This window comes from Hylobates moloch, unplaced genomic scaffold (genome assembly GCF_009828535.3).
Source record: "Hylobates moloch isolate HMO894 unplaced genomic scaffold, HMol_V3 SCAFFOLD_15, whole genome shotgun sequence".
NCBI lineage: Eukaryota > Metazoa > Chordata > Mammalia > Primates > Hylobatidae > Hylobates > Hylobates moloch.
In genome coordinates this window covers 70921602-70934247 of record NW_026652290.1, presented here as the reverse complement: position 1 = coordinate 70934247, position 12646 = coordinate 70921602, and the positions used below count along the sequence as shown (strand labels likewise).

General features: G+C 43.1%; 1 long non-coding RNA gene and 1 pseudogene across 1 annotated transcript in view; one reads left to right on the top strand and one right to left on the bottom strand.

Moving 5' to 3' along the window:
* The window catches only part of LOC131381309 (uncharacterized), a 42275-nt gene extending 38554 nt beyond the window's left edge, over positions 1–3721 (top strand). Inside the window, exon 4 of the long non-coding RNA XR_009209959.1 lies at positions 3601–3721. This is a non-coding gene — a long non-coding RNA (uncharacterized LOC131381309). The remainder of the gene's footprint in view (positions 1–3600) is intronic.
* Positions 353–1341, bottom strand: LOC116483198 (quinone oxidoreductase-like; annotated as a pseudogene).
* Positions 3722–12646: the final 8925 nt, after the last annotated feature.

Here is a 12646-nt window from a genome sequence, read left to right as displayed (position 1 = left end):
ACTGAGCAGTCTTATTTTGAACTAGCAAGTTTTAATCAAAGGTGTGGAATTAATCAAGTATCAATTAAGAATTACTGGAATGCACCCTCATGCCAAATGACCACCAACATGCTATTTCCTACTATGATGACTCCTAGATTTGAGACAGATGGCATAAAAAATATTGCTAGTTATGCAATGAATTTTACTCTTCTGCCTCTGCTTTCTAAAGAAAAATCTTGTTTTTTCACAAAAGAAACTCACAGAATCAAATGTTAATTAAAGAAAAGATAGGGTAAGTACACTGGGAGAAAGACAATACCTCTAATTACATAGGAAATCCATGAAATAATTAATCATTACAAGAGAATAATCATTTTCCAGTAGCCCCACTGCCATGAATGATACTTTCATGAGCCTGGGCCACCTTCTCCAGTGGATATTGAGAACCTGTCACAGGTTTCAACCAACCAATTTCCATTCCAGCTTGAAGGGTGGCTGCATATTGCTGAAATTCCTCCTTGGTTGAGGTAAAGAGAGGAACTCCAATTATACCCAACTCCTTTGCCATGGTATCCCATGGGTTTATTTCAATAGTACCTCTGTTGCCAACAACTATCACTCATCCTCTATGTGACAGAAGACTCAAATCTTTACTAAGATTTACATTAGCTAACATTTCAATAATTACGTCAATTCCTTTCTCACCAACATATTTCATAATTTTGTCAATATAATTAATTTCTCTGTGACTGAACACTTAATGGACTCCATTTTGCAAAACAACCTTTTGTCCTTCCTCAGTACCAGCAGTACCCAAAACCTTTAAGCCATAAACTCTAGCAATTTGGTATGCTGCTAATCCAACTTCTCCACTCGCCCCATGAACCAGAACACCCTCCAGCTTCCACACGGGCACCGGGGAATTAGAGCTCAATACGCACTAAAATACGGAATACTGATGGCAGCTCCTTGTTTAAAGCCCAGTTTTTCAGGCAGTTTGTAAACTGTGGTCTGCTGCAAGATCGTACTTTGCATAGCCCCCAGAGATCATGCTGCTAGTGAAAACTCCGTCACCTTTCTTGAAAGCAGATGCATTATCTCTAACAGCTTCTCTCACCCCAGTCACATCTGAGCCAGGAGTATAGGGTAAGCGTGGTTTTCTACTATAAGTACCAGAGTGAATGTATGTCTCCATGGGGTTGACACCACATGCGTAGACCTTGATTAGAACCTGATGGTCTTTTGGAATCGGTACTGCAATATCCGACTGCGGCTTCAGGACTTCTGGTCCACCAAATTCAAAAACTCTAACAGCTCTCATGAACTTCTGTCCAGTCGCCATGGTGATCTAGATACAGAATCGAGAGTGGGAATTAAAATCTGCGAGGGTGGCCAGGTGTGGTGGCTCAGGCCTGCAATCCCAGCAGTTTGGGAGGCTGAGGCAGGTGGGTCACGAGCTCAGGAGCTCGAGACCAGCCTGACCAACATAGTGAACCATCTCTAAGAAAAATACAAAAATTAGCCATGTGTGGTGGCGCATGTGCGTGTAATCCCAGCTACTCGGAAGACTAAGGCAGGAGGGTCCCTTGAACCCAGGAGGCAGAGGTTACAGTGAGCCGAGATCATGCCACTGCACTCCAGCCTGGGCAACAGAGCAAGACTCCATCTCAAAAACCAAACCAAACCAAACCAAAACAAAACAAAACAAAATAAAATAAAGAAATAAAATCTGTGAGGGCTTCTTCAGATTCCACAGGAGGAGGCCTGCCACACTGTCTCCAACTTTTGCCTTTTAAAAAAAGTTTTAATTTATATAACATAGTTGTACATATTTTTGGGGTATATGTGGGGTTTTTTGTTTGTTTTGTTTTTTAAGAGATGTAGCCTAACTATGTTGTCCAGGCTGGTCTCAAGCTCTTGGGTTCAAGTAATCCTCCTGTCTTGGCCTCCCAAATTGCTGGGATTACAGGTATGAGCCACCACACCTGGCCACATGTGATATCTTATACATGTATACAATGTGTGGAATGATCAAATCAGGGTTACTGGCATGTCAGTCACCTCAAACATTGATCTTTTCTTTGTGTTGGAAACAAAACAATTCTTCTCTTTAGGTAGTTTGAAACACACAATAAAGTATTGTTAACCATAATTTCCCTAACATACTATCAAATACTAAACTTTTATTTTATTTATTTATTTATTTTTTTTGAGACGGAGTCTTTCTCTGTCCCCCAGGCTGGAGTGCAGTGGCACGATCTCGGCTCACTGCAAGCTCCGCCTCCCGGGTTCACGCCATTCTCTTGCCTCAGCCTCCCGAGTAGCTGGGACTACAGGAGCCCGCCAACACGCCCGGCTAATTTTTTTTTTTTGTACTTTTAGTAGAGACGGGGTTTCACCGTGTTAGCCAGGATGGTCTCGATCTCCTGACCTTGTGATCCGCCCGCCTCGGCCTCCCAAAGTGCTGGGATTACAGGCTTGAGCCACTGCACCCGGCCTACATACTATCAAATACTGGAACTTATTTCCTCTATCTGTATTTTTGTAAACATTAACCAACTCCTCTTCATCCTCCATATCACCCCTAGTTCTTAGATTTCTTTCATTAGAGTTTTGTAGTTGTTCTTATATATATCTTGTATGTATTTTGTTGAATTTATACCTAAGTATTCCAATTCTGGGGATGATAATATCAATGGTATTGATTCTAATGTCAAATTCTACTTGTTCACTGCTGGTATACAGGACAGCAATTGACTTTTGTAGGTTAACTCTGTGCTCTGTAACCTTGCTAGAATCACTTATTAGTTCTAGAAGTTTTTTTAAATTTATGCTTTCAGATTTTCTACATAGACAATCATGTCATCCATGAGCAAAGACAGTTTTATTTCTTTCTTCCAACCTTTTACTTCCCTTTCTTGTCTTATTGCATTAGGTAGGACTTCCAAAATGATGTTGAAAAGGAGTGTTGAGAGGAGACATCTTTAGTGATCTTAGCAGGAAAAGTTCTAGTTTTTTTTTTTTTTTTACCATGAAGTATGATACTACCTGTAGATTTTTTCTGGATTTTTTTTTTTTTTGAGACAGGGTCTCGCTCTGTCACCCAGGCTGAAGTGCAGTGGCATGATCACAGCTCAACTGCAGCCTCAAGCCTCAACCTCCCAGGCTCAAGTGATCCTCTCATTTCACCTTCCCAAGTAGCTGGGACTGCTGCCATGCCTGGCTAATTTTTGTAATTTTTGTAAAGATGGAGTTTTGCCATGTTGCCCAGGCAACAGGTTTTGAACCCCTGAGCTCGAGTGATCCTCCTGCTTTGGCCCCACAAAATGGTGGGAATACAGGCATGAGCCACCAGGCCCAGCCTGTGGATGTTCTTTATCAACTTAAGGAAGTTTCCCTCTATTCCTAATTTGCGGAGACTAATACACATCGGTATTTTCATCTTGTCCTTGCATTTGCTTCACTGGAAAATAATTATCAGCAGATTCTGAAACCGCTGTTCATGTTTCTAAGGTCTGTACCTCTAGGACTTTACCCTCTAGCAAGGATCAATACTTTGGCCAAATGTTCCATGAGACACTATGTTTCCTCTTCTTTTTAATTTTGTAAACTTCTCAGGCATGTTCCTGTAACTGCCCAGTGGGTTCACCTTGCCTGCTGCCTAGACAGAGCCGATTCGTCAGGACAGGGGAATTGCAATACGGAAAACGTTATTCACACAGAGCTAGCTGTGCGGGAGACCTGAGTTTTATTATTACTCAAATAAGTCTCCTGGATTCGTGGAGCAGAGTGTTTAAGGACAACTGGGTGAGTGGGGGAAGCCATTGAGCCAGGAGTGCTGATTGGTCAGGGATGAAATCATAGGAAGTCGAAGCTGTCTTCTAGAGCTGAGTCAGTTCCTGGGTGGGGGCCACAAGATCAAATGAGCCAGTTAATTGATCTGGGTGGTGGCAACTGATCCATCAAGTGTTGGGTCTACAAAATATCTCAAGCACTGATCTTAGGAGCAGTTTAGGGAGGGTCAGAATCTTGTAGTCTCCAGCTGCATGACTCCTAAACCATAATTTTTAATCTTGTGGCTCATATTAATCCTACAAAGGCAATCTTGTCCCCAGGCAAGAAGGAGGTCTGCTTTAGGAAAGGGCTGTTATCATCTTTGTTTTAAACTATAAACTAAGTTTCTCCGAAGTGAGTTCAGCCTGCGTTCAGGAATGAACAAGGACAGCTTGGAGGTTAGAAGCAAAATGGAGTCAGTTAAGTTAGTTCTCTTTCACTGTCTCAGTCGTAATTTTGCAAAGGTGGTGTCATTCCCATGGGGCACAGAAGATTCCTGCATACCCATCAACAGCCACCAAGTTGCCAGTAATGCTTAGATTGTTTTCTATATCTGAGTCTGTGAATAAGCCAAGAAGACTGAAGTTTAGTTCCTTAATTTTGTTTTGCCAGGTGTGGTGGCTCATGTCTATAATCCCAGCACTTTGGGAGGCAGAGACAGGAGGATTGCTTGAGCCCAGGAGTTTGAGACCAGCCTGGGAACATAGTCAGACCCCATCTCTAAAAAAAATGAAATAAAATAAAGAAAAGCAATTTTGTCCTTTACCTTGAATGCTACTAACAATTGAAAGTTAGAACTTTTGTTTCCTAAAGGTCATCTTGCATTTGGCTTGTAGAGTACAAGCAACAAATGCCTAAAAGGATGTAATCTTGCCACTCTCTAGTCTTTGTGGGTACACAGTGTTTGCCTGTTTGGCTTCACCTTCCAGAGGATGCAGAGACCATTCACAAGTAATGTGTCTAAGCTGAGAATCTTGTGGACTCCAATCCTTTGCTGAGATCCTACTTTTGTAAAAACACTCATGTAATTGCCCAACAGTTTCTTCCTGCCTGCTGCACAGACAAAACCAATTCAATGAGACCATGCTATAGCAGTAGACAGAGTTTCATTGAAACTCTTTGAAAGGAAGAAAGAAAGAAAGAAAGAAAGAAAGAAAGAAAGAAAGAAAGAAAGAAAGAAAGAAAGAAAGAAAGAAAGAAAAGAAAGAAAAAGGAAGGAAGGAAGGAAGGAAAGAAGGAAGGAAGGAAGGGGAAAAGAAACTGTGCCTACATTTTAGCAGAGTTCAGGCCCCTCCCATAATCCTAATTTCTTGGTTTTTCTTTCTTTTTTTTTTTTTTTTTTGAGACAGAGTCTCGCTCTGTCACCGGGCTGGAGTGCAGTGGCGCAATCTCGGCTCACTGCAACCTCCGCCTCCCAGGTTCAAGTGATTCTCCTGCCTCAGCCTCCCAAGTAGCTGGGACTACAGGCATGTGCTACCATGCCTGGCTAATTTTTTTAGCAGAGACGGGGTTTCACCATGTTGGCCAGGATGGTCTTGATCTGTTGAACTTGTGATCCATCTGCCTCGGCCTCCCAAAGTCCTGGGATTACAGGCATGAGCCACCATGCCAGCCTTTCATGGTTTTTCATTAGGTTTACAAAGGTTGGCCGGATGTGGTGGCTCACACCTGTAATCCCAGCACTTTGGGATGCTGAGGCAGGCAGATCACCTGAGGTCAGTAGTTCGAGACCATCCTGGCCAACATGAGGAAACCCTGTCTCTACTAAAAGTACAAAAATTAGTTGGGTGTGGTAGTGTGTGCCCGTAATCCCAGCTACTCAGGAGGCTGAGGCAGGAGAATTGCTTGAACCTAGCAGGCGGAGGTTGCAGTGAGCTGAGATCACACCACTGCACTCCAGCCTGGGTGACAGAGTGAGACTCCAACTCAAAAAAACAAACAAAAACAAACGAAAAAACAAAGGTGGTTTAGTTTTGGGAAGGGCTACTATCATCCTTGCTTTAAGGTTAAACTGTAAACTAAATTCTCCCCAAAGTTAGCTCAGCCTATGCCCAGGAATGACCAGGGACACCTCAGAGGTCAGAAGCAACATGGAGTCAGCTATGTTAGAATTTCTCTTACTGTCATAGTTTTGCAAACGCAGTTTCACTCACTCACCTGTAGATCAAGCCACCATAAACTGCAGTCCCTCCCTATGGTTAAGCTACCATGTGCTCTGAGGCTTAATGCCTCTTTCCTAGACTGCAGCTATTCAAAGACCGTGCAGCTGCCAAGCTTAAAACATTCTGCCTACACACTAAAGTCCACTCACACCTCTAAATTTATATAGCTCCTCTAAGTTCCGAGTTTTGGTTTTGATTTCTCAATATTCTTCAACATTCATCCAATTCGAGGTCTTCAGACTTCAGAGCTATACTTCCTTTCCAAACTGCAGGTTTCCCTTGCCCTGCAGGGACAGAGGTTGGCTCATGTGCATCTTATGGCCAAGAAGAGAGCAAATAAGTCCAGACTATGTGAATAGTCTGAAGGCTAATTAGAAAATGTTGGTTTATTCTACACAAATTTACCAGTCAAGCGGATCACTCCACTTCTGCCAAGACAGAGTGACTACAGAGGCACAGAGGCCAAGAATTACATTCATTGGCCAGGTTCAAGTGATTTTCCCACCTCAGACTCCCAAGTAGCTGGGACTATAGGGCACATTCCACCACGCCTGGCTAATTATTATTACTATTAGTTTTTGTAAATACGGGGTTTTGCCATGTTGCCCAGGTTGATCTTGTGAACTCCTGCGATCTATCCACTGAGAAATGTTCCTTCTACGTGGGACGACAGAAGAGTACAGGAGAAGCATTCTGTGCTAGCAAGGTAGCCTCTGTCTTCTCAGTGAAGTAGGAGACAAAGTTGTGTCAAAAAAATATTTCAGGCAGGCAGGGCATGGTGGCTCATGCCTGTAATCCCAGCACTTTCCAAGGCTGAGGCAGGCAGATCACATGAGGTCAGGAGTTCGAGACCAGCCTGGCCAACATGGTGAAACCCCGTCTCTACTAAAAATACAAAAATTAGCCAGGAGTGGTGGCGGGCACCTGTAATCCTAGCTGCTCAGGAGGCTGAGGCAGGAGAATTGCTTGAACCTGGGAGGCAGAGGTTGCAGTGAGCCAAGATTGTGCCACTGCCCTCCAGTGTGGGCAACAGAGCAAGACTCCATCTCAAAAAAAAAAAAAAAAAATTTCAGTCGGCAAAAGATTTGAGGACTTGAGGAAAGTAGGGGTGGTTTAGAATATACTATTGTGGGGAATGAAATAAGCAGCCAAACAGAGATTAATTATTTGAAAAATTCCTGGCTGGGTGCAGTGGCTCACACCTGTAATCCCAGCACTTTGGGAGGCCAAGGTTGACAGATCACCTTAGGTCAGGAGTTTGAGCCCAGCCTGGCCAACATGATGAAACCCTGTCTCTACTTAAAAATACAAACAAACAAACAAATTAGCTGGGCATGGTTGCACACACCTGTAATCCCAGCTACTTGGGAGGCTGAGGCAAGAGAAGCGCTTGTACCCAGGAGGTGGAGGTTGCAGTGAGCCAAGATTGCACCACTGCACGCCATCCTGGGGGACACGAGTGAAACTCTGTCTCAATAATAATAATAATAATAATAATAAATTCCTGAGTGTCCCTGATGATTTAGAGTTAGAGTGCAGTTAGATTCAGGAAGAAATCAAGGCATGAAGTAATCCAGGAGCTGGGATGAAAAACATGAACAATGGAAGGGACTTGTATCAACTGGAATGGGAGAGAGCCAAGATGAGCATAGCAACCAGGCTACATGGAGGACAAATGAATCTAAATGGAATACTGACACTAACTGGCTAACATTTATCATGTACTTAATTTGTGCTAGGTTTATATGAATTATCTATTTAAACGTTCACAGGAAGTCTTTGAGAAATTTAGGGGAAAGAGGAATTCAGTAACCTGTCCCTGGCCACTCAGCTAGTGAAGGGCAGCATCAGTTTAAACCCAGGCAGTTTGACCCTAAAATCTGCAGCTTTAACCTCAGTCCTACTGGTTGAATTCAAATTACTCTGAGAACAAATACCAGGTTCAGTAGAATGGGAAAAATGATAAAACAAGAGGTTATGGCTAGGAATGGGCATTCACATTTAAAATCTTGGAGGTTGAGCAGATTTGATATCCTAGGAAGGTGGATGGTAAGAAGTCAATAAAGCTGAAAAAATGTGAGATCAGCCTGTCAAAAAGTCATGAACTGGCCAGGCGCAGTGGCTCACACCTGTAATCCCAGCACTTTGGGAGGCCAAGGCAGGTGGATCACCTGAAGTCAGGAGGTCAAGATAATCCTGGCCAACGTGGTGAAACCCTGTCTGTACTAAAAATACAAAAATTAGTTAGGTGTGGTTGTGGGTGCCTGTAATCCCAGCTACTCGGGAGGCCGAGACAGGAGAATTGCTTGAAGCCAGGAGGTGGAGGTTGCAGTGAGCTGAGTTTGTGCCATTGCACTCCAGTCTGGGCAACAAGAGTTAAACTCTGTCTCAAAAAAAAAAAAAAAAAAAAAGTCATGAACCATTTACCCTGATGGGATTATTGTACATCGTATGCCTGTATCAAAATATCTCAATTGTCCCATAAATATGTACACCTACTATGTACCCATAAAATTTTTTTAAATTAAAAATTTTGATAGGAAAGAGAAGAGAGTGGTGTTAGTGTTTGGCTTAAATTTCAAAGGAGACTATGTAATCCATTATAATCTCTCCCCTTCCTCCACTTTGGTTTCTCTTTTTCTTTCTTTCTTTCTTTTTTTTTTTTTTTTTTTTTGAGGCAGCAGAGTTTGTCTCAGCCTCCCGAGTAGCTGGGATTACTGGCATGCGCCAATATGCTTGGCTAATTTTTGTATTTTTAGTAGAGACCAGGTTTCACCATGTTGCCCAGGCTGGTCTCGAACTCCTGATCTCAGGTGATCTGCCTACCTTGGCTTCCCAAAGTGCTAGGATTACAGACCTGAACTACCACACGCGGCCCCTCCCTCCACTTTGGACTGCACATGCCTCCTTTATTTACATAAGAGAAAGGTGAGGAACAAAGAAAGGCTAAAAGACATGTCACATTATTAATAATCTTGGCTAGTTGTAACAAAGTAAAATAAAATGTCTCAATAAATTTTTAAATCTTTGTTGCTTGGCTTGTCTCGTTTTAGCATTGAGAATCAAGCTTAAATATCCAAGTAATCAGTTATAAGAATATACAGGAAATAATATAACACTTTTATTCCCAGAGTAAAAATAGAATGCTTTCACTCCCAGGAGCTCCTTTTTTGTTTTTCATTAAATTTTTTTGATGTTGCTGACACATCCCATTTGAACGTAATTTTTATTCCCTTAGATATTTTTGAATAAAACGTTCTCTCTCCTGCTGTTCTTTAGCAGAAATAATATTCATTGGCACTGTTTGATGACATTTCAAAAGTGTCTCTTGCTTCCATTCTTAGATTTGTGTTACATTTTCCTCCATGAATACACAGCATCTTTTTGTAATTCTCTCTCATAATAATAGGGAGAAGATGACTCTGATATGCATTTATTAATCTCTTTTAAAGTTACAGACATTTAATGTTGTATCTTGCATTTTGGGGAACCTTTTTATTTCTACTGATTGCCCTTTCCCTAGTGGAAAATGGTCTGTGTCATTTAGCAATAAGCTTTGCTATTAGAAATAACAAAAGATATTCTGACAAATTGGGACACATCAGTGTATTTTCTGCCATTTTATATTCATATCTTTTTTGGTGTATTTTTTTTTAAATCTAATCTTGTTTCTCCGTTCTAGAGCATTTTCTTCTTGAGTAGCTCAGTAAGTTATCTTGTCACATTCATAAATGCTTTCAGAGAATTCGATTTGAGTTTTAAATGGTTTCAAGTCTCTTCTAGCTTTTAGGTTGTCTACCTTGGAAAGTTTTTTAACTTGAACTGTACCTATAAACCTTTCTGATTTAAAATACTCCTGGGGCCAGGTGAAGTGGCTCACACTTGTAATCCGAGCACTTTGAGAGGCCGAGGTGGGTGAATCACTTGAGGTCAGGAGTTTGAGACCAGCCTGGCCAACATGGTGAAACACCATCTCTACAAAAAAAAATACAAAAATTAGCCAGGCATGGTGGCTTGTGCCTGTAGTCCCAGCTACTCAGGGGGCTGAGGAGGGAGAAACACTTGAACCTGGGAAGTTGAGGTTGCAGTGAGCTGAGACTGTGCCACTGCATTCCAACCTGGGCAATAGAGCGAGACTCTGTCTCAAAAAAAAAAAAAAAAAATTACTCCTGGGCTGGACATGGTGGCTCACACCTGTACTTTGGGAGGTTGAGGGGTGGGGGATCACTTGAGTTTAGGAGTTCAAGACCAGTCTGAGCAACATAGCAAGACCTCGTTCCTACCTACTAAATAAATAAATAATAAATGTTAGCCAGGCATGGTGGCACATGCTTGTAGTTCAGCTGCTCAGGAGGCTGAAATAGGAGGATCACTTGCGCCCAGGAGGTTGAGGCTGCAGTGAGCCATGACTGTGCCACTGCACTCTAGCCTAGGCATGAGCAAGACCCTGTCTCCATCAATCAATCAATCAATAAAGCATTTTGTATTTGTCTTTCTGCTCTCCCTATGCTGACTAGAAACATGACACTGTCCCTCTTGGTACAGCACTGAGGCCGTCAGTTACCAGAATCTGGTGATTCCTCTATCCTCAGCTCCTCTGTTAGTCGTCTGATCTGCAGTCCTTTAATCCATCATCTCTGTCTGGTGCCGGTTGTTTCCCAAGCCTCCCAGTTGCTTGGCCAGCTTTGGCACTCCTACCCCTATCCTCTTTCTCAACTAGCAGCCAGGGTTTTCCTAGTAAAAGCTAAGCCAGGTCAAGTCACCCTTGGCGCTGGAGTGGCTTCCCATCTGGTTCAGAGTGAAAGCTGGTGTTCACGGTAGCCTACAAGGCCCTGAGTGCTCTGGCCTGTCTTCCTCTCTGATCTCACCTCCCACTCTCCCTCTCCCGCTCCCTCTGCTCTAGTTACGCCAGCTCCTAGCTGTTCCTTGAATATGCCAAGATGCTCTTACCTCAAGATGTGCACTGTCGTTGCAGGAAACACATTCCTCAGATATATCTATCTGCATGCATGACACGGTCTCTCAGCCCTTCAAGGTTTTGCTCAAAATGTCACTTTCTTTGGGAGGCTTTCTTTGAGCCCCTTTTAAATTCAACTCTCCCCACCTGCCCCTGGCCCCCGAGCTTCCACATCCTTAGCAATTTCTGTTCCCTTCCCCTGCCATGTTTTGGTCAATATAACATTTACCACCATCTAATATATATATATGTGTGTGTGTGTGTGTGTGTGTGTGTGTGTATTTTTTTTGGGGGGACAGAGTCTTGCTCTGTTGCCCAGGCTGGGGAGCAGTGGCACAATCTCGGCTCACTGCAACCTCTGCCTGCCAGGTCCAACCGATTCTCCTGCCTCAGCTTCCCAAGTAGCTGGGATTACAGGCATGCACCACCATGCCCAGTTAATTTTGTATTTTTAGTAGAGACGGGGTTTCATCATGTTGGCCAGGCTGGTGTTGAACTCCTGACCTCAGGTGATCCACCCGCCTCGTCCTTCCAAAGTGCTGGGATTACAGGCGTGAGCCACCGTGCACGGCCACCATCTAATATACTTTAACTGATGTATTATTTATTGCCTGCACTTCTATACATATCCTTGACTGTAAGTTCTATGAAGAGTTTATTTAACAGTTCCAGACACAGAGAAGCGCTACAAGAGAGAAAAAAGAAAAAAAAAAAGAAGTGAGTGAATTCAGTTAGTAGTTAGCTTGAGAAATGAGAAATTGTACTAAATGAAGTGACACACTGGGAACACTGAATAACAATTTGTGGTTACAGTGGAAGGCTTAAGAAACTCAGTGGAGGCTGGGTGTGGTGGCTCACACCTGTAATTCCAGCACTTTGGGAGGCCGAGGTGGGCAGATCACTTGAGGTCAGGAGTTCGAGGCCAGCCTGGCCAACATGGTGAAGCCCCTTCTCCACTAAAAATACAAACATTAGCCGGGCGTGGTGGCAGGCACTTGCAATCCCAGATACCCAGGAGGTTGAGGCAGGGGAATCGCTTGAACCTGGGAGGTGGAAATTGCATTGAGCTGAGATTGCACTGTTGCACTCCAGCCTGGCGGACAAGAGCAAAAAAACTCCGTCTGAAAAACAAAAGAAAGAAACTCAGTAGAATTAAGGCAGGCAGGGCAGGCTGGGGAATGCAAACCTTTCAGTTTCTGTGGTTTTCCTTCCTCTTCATCTCCTGCAGTGAAGATGAGGGTGGGGCTAGCGTCAGGATTATCTTCACTTTATTTCTTTTTCTTCCCTTCCTTCCTTTCTTTCTTTCTTTCTTTCTTTCTTTCTTTCTTTCTTTCTTTCTTTCTTTCTTTCTTCTTTCTTTCTTTCTTTCTTTCTTTCTTTCTTTCTTTCTTTCTCTCTCTCTCTCTCTCTCTCTCTCTTTCTTTCTTATGAAGTCTCACTTTGTCACCCAGTCTGCAGTGGCACGAACTCGGCTCACTGCAACCTCCATTCTTTCTTTCTCTTTCTTCCTTCCTTTCTTTCTTTCTTTCTCTCTCTCTCTCTTCCTTTCTTTCTTTCTTTCTTTCTTTCTTTCTTTCTTTCTTTCTTTCTCTCTCTCTCTCTCTCTCTCTCTCTTTCTTTCTTATGAAGTCTCACTTTGTCACCCAGTCTGCAGTGGCACGAACTCGGCTCACTGCAACCTCCACCTCTCCGGGTTCGGGCAATTCTCCTG